Here is an 8,633-nt window from a genome sequence, read left to right as displayed (position 1 = left end):
AAAAAGCACTAAAATAACTGATACATTTATTTAATAGCCCCCAAAATCAACAATTTTTCAGACATTTGGTGCATTGCAGGCATGCAGACATCTGCATTCTGAATTTCAAGTGAGTCTCCTTGATGTCCAAAATTAGGTGGATGCAAGCCACCTTCATTAGTTTCTTCTTCTTTCTTTCTTTTTTTTTTTTTTTTTGACATTACTATGACCAAGATGTTTGATAAACAGTGAATTATGAGTTTGGGATCATCAGAAAAAGGTTTTTTAAACAACTTTCCAGACTACAAAAAATCTCTTCAGGTAGTAGATGCATCCTAATGTCATGGCAGCTAGAACAAGAGCTTCAAAGAAGGACCAAAGGACGAGTCTGCTGTTTGTGCTGTCATTGATTTCTCTGTGTATTCTTTCCCGAACTTCCATGTATTCCTGTTCATGCTTTACAGCTGTCATTGCCACTGAGAGCTCATTAATCATTTCTTCTAGCTTGTTCTGGTGAGCTTCTGTTTCCATGTCCTTTTGGGGCCTCCCCAATATCAACGGTGAACATCACTATCTTTGGAGTCATGTTGGACATTCTGTTGCTAAAACAAAACTTATATGCTGCTGCTCTATCCATGTGAGCAGCAAATGTGTATTTCCCACTGGACTCCCAGTGTCCTTTATAAATTCCTTTATTATCAGGCCCTGTAATCTCCACGTCGCTGTCCAGGCAGCCAGCCTCAGCCACCTCAAAGATGAGGCCTATCTTGCTGCCCGAGGTGACCCGCTCGAAGAAGCACTCCTGGGCATGTGAGTTGATGCTGACACATCGATGCTGACAAAGTAGCCCGAGGCAGTGGCCAGGAGGGCGACCAGGATTCGTCAGTTTCTATGGACTCTCAAAATAAGATTATTTGTATTTTGTTTTCCTCATAATTTATCTACATGATAAATGTTGATAGTACAGAGACTGTTTACTTTTTATTTATTTATTTATTTATTTATTTATTTATTGGCCACATGGCTTGTGGGATCTCAGTTCCCCGACCAGGGATGAACTTGTGCCCCCTGCAATAGGAGGGCAGAGCCCTAACAACTGCACCGCCAGGGAATTCCCTGTACAGAGACTGTTTTACATTTAACATTTCTTCTCAAGTAAATATAGTTAGAATGGCCCTTGATGCTAGAAGACACAGATGACCCTGTGCATTATTCAGCTTTCCTCAAGTTAAACAGCCCACAAATTTCAGTGGCTTACAACAACAAAGGCTTATTTCTCACTCACATTACGTATTGGTGACTGTTCTGCTTCTCCTCCCTGTGTCTTCTTTATCCCAGAATCTGGAGTAAGAGAAAAGTCCCTCTCTGCTCAAGGCAGAGGAAAAGAACAAGAAGGCTGGCCAAAACTCTGTGATGACTGCTCAAAACACATTTCCTTGGCCAAATCTGATCTTAAACCAGATCCTTTGGCCAAGCCTGATGTCCGGGAAGGTAAATTCCCGGCCATTCCACCCCCAACTCCCCTACCCTCCACTAAGTCCTTTATAAGCCTACTAGAGGAATGGGGAAGGGAGTAATTGAGAACATTAACCCAATCCATCATACCATGGCTCACATTTTTTTTAGAAAGATATGTATCTCTTGATATGGGAGAGATTATACTTGTCTATGTTGAACAAAATTTATGAAATTGTAGGCAATTATGATAGATTTCTTTTTTCCCTCCCTCCTTTTTTTCTTCTCTCTGCCCCGCAAATTCTTTCTAAATGTTCAAGTACTCAGGAATTGCTCCAAATGATTCATCCTTTGTTCTGAAATCTAGGTAAGGCTGTGCTCACCAAAGGGTAGCTGAAGTTGAATAAAACTATGTGGTATTGAGTGAGAGATAGGAGGAGATCATCAGTTTGAATATATATTTATCACAGAATTACAATCCCCTATATCTGTAAATATAGAACGAATCCAAGATATCAGTGGATTGATCAAGACTTTTCACATTTAATGTTTACAGGAATTGCCTGGGGATCATATTACACAGATTCTGGTTGAGTGGATATAGGGTGAAGCCAAGAATTCTACATTTTCTTATAAGTTTCCAGGTAATGCTGCTTCTGCTGGCCCAGGGACCTCATATTCAGTAGCAGTGGACAAGATAACTCCTGAACTTCTTTCAAACTCTGATCCTCTGAATTTACTTCAGTTTCCCACACCCATGTGGCTTGAATAAAGGTAAATAGAAAGTGTGAGTAATTTAGGGTGGTTAAACTTTTATTAAATTGCTTCTTCATGGAAGGGAGAGAGTTTTACCTATTTTTGTGTCCTTTATAACCAACAATACTATGCCATATGGATAACTGAAACTACACAACAGTTTGGATAAATGAATGCTAAGCTTAGTTAGAGGAGAAGTGGATGACAGAATGGAACTATGGGGTCTTTATGAATACCAAAGTAAACCTCCTTCCAGAAGAGAGCCTTGTTCCCTTTATAGACCCCATGATCATTGGGATAGTAAGTTTTTTGCTAAACCGTTACTTATACTTCAACACACATCCTTGCCCCAGGGACTTCCCATGATTAAGATTTAGCATCTCAATCTTAGGAATGAGCTTCATTTGCGAAGGAAAGCAAGGCATTCAATTCCAATTAACTGTACAGTTCTTGTGTAAGAAAAACAACCTTACACTTTTAGACTATTTAAAGAAATGCAATGTCCCCACCCTTAATTTTTCAATAAACAGAATTGTCCTGACAGGGCTTTCCTGTTCTTTTGAGTCAATAAAGCCCAAAGAGTTTAAAAATAGATAATGGTTTTACATTTATCATTTGAACAAACATGGGAAATTCGGAAATAGTTGCCATGGAATTCCGGGAATAATTTTTCCATCCCCACAGTTGACAAAGTGGTTCTTAGGGAACAGTAGACTACATAAATGCACACACTGGGGATGTCTTGGCATACAGCCTCCTAAGACACAATGTCATTTGAGGCCAATCTCATTGGGAGGGCACATTTGTGATTTCAAAAATGCTGCTAAGGAGCACGGTGATGCTTACTAGCTCAGTGAAACTTTCTCTCCTGGGGCGCTGATGATTCTAAGACACCATGAGGACCTCATTTTCCACTCATACCATTTCCTCCTATTCCCAGTTGTTTGTTGGCAGGAGGTAGGGAGCTGAGGGTTGAGGAATAAACCAATACTATAGAAAAGGGAAAGGTACTTAAAAGGTCACTGAACTAGAAAATGCATAGATCTGGGATGTAATTTCAAGTATAACAATTGTTAGCTGTGTGACTTTGAGCAACTTATACACCACAGGCCTTGTTTCCTTATCTGTAAAGCAAGAGGATTTGATGGGATTTCTAAGGACCTTTCCAGTGTTACCCTTCTAAAAGGAAAAACAATAACAATACACACTCATTTCATTGGTAGCTACATGGAAGGATTTAATGTATAAGCATATAGGCTACATAATGTATGCAGTATGGTCTATATACATATAGAGACAAACTACACAGAAAGAAGGAAAAATAAAAACTTGTCATGGAAAGAGACTAGAACTGGAAGTCAGAAGAATTATTTCATTTATCTGTTTATTATTCATTCGTCCTCCATTCATTATTCAGAAATATTCATTAGAGCCAATTATCTCCCACTCACTATACTGGGAACTGGAATCTGATAGTGAAAAGGACAGACTTTCCTGCCCTTTTGGAATTTATATTCCCCTGGGAAAGACAGGTAGGATATAAATAAACAAAGAAGAAAATAAGATAATTGAAGATTGTTAAAAATGTCACAGAGGAAATAAATACGGCACAGAATTCCCAAGTTGCACAGGGGCTTGGTGTGTTTGACAAAGAGAAAAGAAGCCAGTGGGGCTAGAATGCACTGAGCAAGGGAGAGAAAATATGAGATCAAGTCGTAGTTAAACAAGACTCAGCTCGGGCTGATACCGAGCAGGACCCTCGGGGGCTCCTGGGTACAAAAGCCTTTCCGTGTCCCCCATTTCTTGATTATAGGAAATAGGTTTCCTTCAGCCTCCAGGACCTCCCCTGAGCTCCAACGGGCAGGTTCAAACAGTTGCTAATTAGGGAAGGGAGGGGATGCGGAAACAAGGAAGAACAGTCAAGAGAAACAATAGTGCAGCCTTAGGGCGAGGTCCTGGTTCCCCATCAATGCATACATATAACAATGTCTTTGAGCTGTTTTGCAGATACTGAAATCCCCACCAGGTGGGAGAAGTTAACAGTAGGCTCTCCACAAGCACTAGACTCCGGACAGGTTAGAGCCTAAAGGTTGATGATGCTGACTCCCACTTACCTCACCACCAACCAATCAGAAGAATGTCCACAAGCTGATCACGCCCTTTTAAACCATTATTATAAAACTCCTCACTACCCGCTCCAGGTTTGGACACACAGTTTTGAGGGCATTAGCCTGCTGTGTCCCCCTTTGCCTGGCAAAGCAATAAAGCTATTCTTTTCTACTTCGCCCAAAACTCTGTCCCTGAAAATTAATTTGGTGTCGGGGTACAGAAGCCGGATTCAGCTTCAGTACATGGCCTTAGAAATCATAATAAGGATTTTCGATTTTAAGAGTAAAGGGGAATCATTGAGGAGTTTTAGGGATAAAAGTGACATTTTAAATCAATCTTTCTCACTTTTGTGTGGAGAAAGAGGGATGTTGGACAGAGCAGAGAGAATCACTATGGACTAGTGCATTTTTATTTACCTATTATTTTACAACACTTTATGGCTAATTGGAGTCATTATTATTTTTCTGCTTAGATTTTCCCAAATTTGGCCTAGGGTGGGGAGTAGATGAGAGGAAGCTTAAAGATGACTTCTGTGCTTTTGGACTTGGCCCCTTTTGAGTGCCTCTTTGTTTTTCTTTTTTCTTTTTTCCTCCCAAAACAAAATGTCCGTTTTGTACTTTCCCTGACCTAGGCCTGGAATCAGCCATTTCTCCAGGAGTGCATATTCCCTTGAGTGAGAATAATATCCAGAAACTAATATTTGGGCCCAGAGTATGTTCATTTCTATGGAATGTCATTTTTTGTAGGTCCTTTAACTAAATTTTTAGTCACATTCAGGAAGGCTTCCTCTATTCCCAGTTTATAAAAGAATTTACCCATGTTTCCTAATACTTAGATTTAAAAAAAATTTTAATCTCTAATTCATTGGAATTTAGGTTGATGAACAGTGTAAGGTTTGCCAATTTTATCTTTTACGAAATAGCTATCTAGTTGTCTCAGCATTGTTTATTAATAGGTCATTTTTCTCCAGTGATTTGATATACTACTTTTACCATTTACCAAATTTCCAGGGTCTAATTCTGGACTTCCTCTGTTGTTTCATTGCTCAGTCTATCCGTTCATGGACCATACTATCTTTATTTTAAAGTCTTTATGGGACATTTTAATATCTGTATGGTTGGCCCTCAGTCATTGATCATTATTTGCCTGGTATTTCTTGGCCATTATTGCTCACTTATTTTTTCATATTAAATGTAGAATCAACTTATCTTGTTTCAGAAAAAAAAAAGTGTAGCTGTTTTTGTTAAGATCACTTTTATTTATAACTTGGGGAGAAGCATGAGGAAGCATCATCTTTGTGAAGCCGAATTGCCCTATGGAAGAACATTGGATAATTATTTGTTCAAAACTACTTTTGCATCCTCCATGACTTTTTAAGAGTTTCCTTCATATAGATTTTAAAATTTCTAATTAAGTTTATTCTTAGTATTTTATCTTTTTTTTTGTTCTTGTGTTAACTCTTTTAATTTGTTATTATGTTTATATATAAAAATTTTGACTTTTTTTATTATGGTAAAACCATCATAAAATTTTCCGCCTTAATCCTTTTAAATGCATAGTACACTAATGTTCAATATATTCACACTGTTGTGAAACTAATCTCTAGAACCTTTTCATCTTGAAGAATTGAAATTCTATACTCATTAAACAACAATTGTCCTCTGCCCCTTCCCTTAGGCCCTGCTAACCACCATTCTACTTTCTACATGTATGAAGTTAACTACTTGCGATACCTCACCTAAGAGGAATCATACAGTATTTGTTCTTTTGTGACTGACACATTTCACTTAGCAAAATGTCCTCAGAGTCCATCCATGTTGTAGCAGGTGATAGGATTCCCTGCCTTTTTAAGACTATATAGTATTCCATTGTATGTATATATCACATTTTGTTTATCCATTCATTGATAGACATTTGAGTTGCTTCCACCTCCTGGTTATTGTGAATAGTTCTGCTATGAACATGTGTATGCAAATGTCTCTTCAAGACTCTTCTTTCAATTGTTTTAGATATATACCCAGACATGTGATTGCTAGATCATATGAAACTCTAGTTTTGTTGTTGTTATTGTTTTGAAGAACTGTCATACTGTTTTCTATAACAGTTGCACTATTTTAAAATTCTACCAACAGTGCCCAAGGGTTCCAGCTGCTCCACATTCCTACCAATACTTGTTATTTATTGTTTGTTTGTTTTTCAGAGTAGCCTTCCTAATGGGGTGAAGTGACATCTCTTTGTGCTTTTAATTTGCATTTTACTGATGATTACTAATGTTGAGCCTCTTTTCATATGCTTGTGGACCATTTGTATGTTATCTTTGGAGAAATATCTATTCAAGTCTTCTGCCTATGTTTTAATAAGATGATTTGTTGTTGAATTATAGAAGTTCTTTGCATATTCTAAATATTAAACTCTTATCAGATATATGATTTGCAAATATTTTCTCCCATTTTAAGTTTGATGTCCCTTTTGTCTATTTTTGCTTATGGTGTAAAATTAGGGTTTGACTTCATTTTGCATGTGGATATCTGGTTTTCCCAGCCCCATTTGTTTGAAGAGACTGTCCTTTCTTGATTGAGTGATCTTAGCACTCTTATTGAAGGGGTTTGTTTCTGGACTCTGTATTCTATTCCATTGATCTATATATCACTCTATATGACAGTACCACACTGTTTTGATTACTATAGAAATCAGGATGCATGAGTCCTCCAACTATGTTCTTCTTTTTCAAAATTGTTTTGGCTATTTGTTGTTCTTTCAAACTGCACATAAATTGCAGGATGATTTTCTTCCACTTCTGAAAAAAAATGCCATTAGGATTTTGATAGAGACTACATCGAATATGTAAATCTCTGAGTAATATTGACATCTTAAGAATATTAAGTCTTCTAATTCATGAACATGGTATCTCTTTCCATTTATTTATGACTTTTTTCATTTATTTCAGAAACATTTTGTCATTTTCAGTGTACAAGTCTTTCACCTCCTTGGTTGAGTTTATTCCTAAGTATTGTATTCTTTTTTATACTATCATAAATGGAATTGCTTTCTCAATGCCCTTTCCTGATTGTTCATTCTTAGTGTATAGAAATGAATCTGATTTTTGTGTGTTGATTTTGTACTCTGCAACTTTGCTGAATTTGTTAGTTCTAGAAGTTTTTGTTTTTGTTTTTGTTTTTTACTGTATGTGGAATTGTTAGGGTTTTCTACATATCAGATCATGTCATCTGCAAAAAGCGATCTTCCTTTTCAATTTGGGTACCTTTTATTTCTTTTTCTTGACTAATTACTCTGGCTAGAACTTCCAACCCTATGTTGAATAGAAGTGATGAGAGTGGGCATCCTTGTCTTGGTCCTGATCTTAAAGGAAAAATTTTCAGTCTTTTATCAATAAATATGATCCTAGCTGTGAGCCTTTCATATATAGCCCTTACTATGTTGAGGTAGTTTACTTATATTCCTGGCTTCTTAACTATTTTTATCATGAAGGAGTATTGAATCTTGCAAATGCTTTTTCTGCATCAACTAAGATGATCATAGGTTTTTTGTCATTTATTCTGTTAATGTAGTATACCTAAGCTATTGCTTTTTAAGGAATTCCCTGGTGGCCCAGTTGTTAGGACTTGGTTCTTTCACTGCCAGGGCCCAGCTTTGATCTCTGGTCAGGGAACTAAGATCCCACAAGCTGCATGGTGTGGCCAAAAATTAAATAAATAAATAAGACTAGTGCTTTTTATATAATTAAATATTCTGCAACTCTACTAATTTTAAATGATTTGTATTGTATTTCAATAAACTGTCATGGGTTTTCTATATATACAACCATGTCATAACATCTACAAATAAAGGCATTTTTAACTCATCCTTTCTAATTTTTGTGATTCTGCTTTTGTATTTTTATCAGAATATGTGATCTAAAAGCTCCAGTTCTGTAGTAATTGATAATAAAGTGGCCATCTTTTTTGGTGCCAGACCTCAGAGAGAAGATTTCAGTGTTTCCCATTTTAGATGCCATCTTTGGGATGGAGTATATATCTTTTATCATGTTAAGAAAAATATTCCTTGATTACTTTTATTATGTGTTTTTATTGAGAAAGTGAATTAAATTTTGTAAATGCTTTGCCAGCATATATGAATATGAACGTATGACTTTTCTCCAATGAGCTAATAATAGGGTAAAATATATTAGTGGACTTTGTAATATTAATCTATCTTGCATTTCTGGTATAAATTCTATTTTGTCCCCATATATTATTATCTTAATGTACTGTTGGCTGCTGTGTTCATATTTATTTTGGAGTATTGCATCAGTATTTATAAGTGAGAGTTGTCTA

General features: G+C 36.6%; 1 pseudogene; it reads right to left on the bottom strand.

The window, feature by feature from the left end:
- Positions 1–264: 264 nt before the first annotated feature.
- Positions 265–852, bottom strand: LOC103016208 (transmembrane emp24 domain-containing protein 2-like; annotated as a pseudogene).
- Between the last annotated feature and the right edge of the window lie 7,781 nt (positions 853–8,633).

The sequence above is a fragment of the Balaenoptera acutorostrata genome, chromosome 1 (assembly GCF_949987535.1).
Source record: "Balaenoptera acutorostrata chromosome 1, mBalAcu1.1, whole genome shotgun sequence".
Taxonomy (NCBI): domain Eukaryota; kingdom Metazoa; phylum Chordata; class Mammalia; order Artiodactyla; family Balaenopteridae; genus Balaenoptera; species Balaenoptera acutorostrata.
Note: the sequence above shows the minus strand (reverse complement) of the source record. Positions and strands in the feature narration are given on the sequence as shown.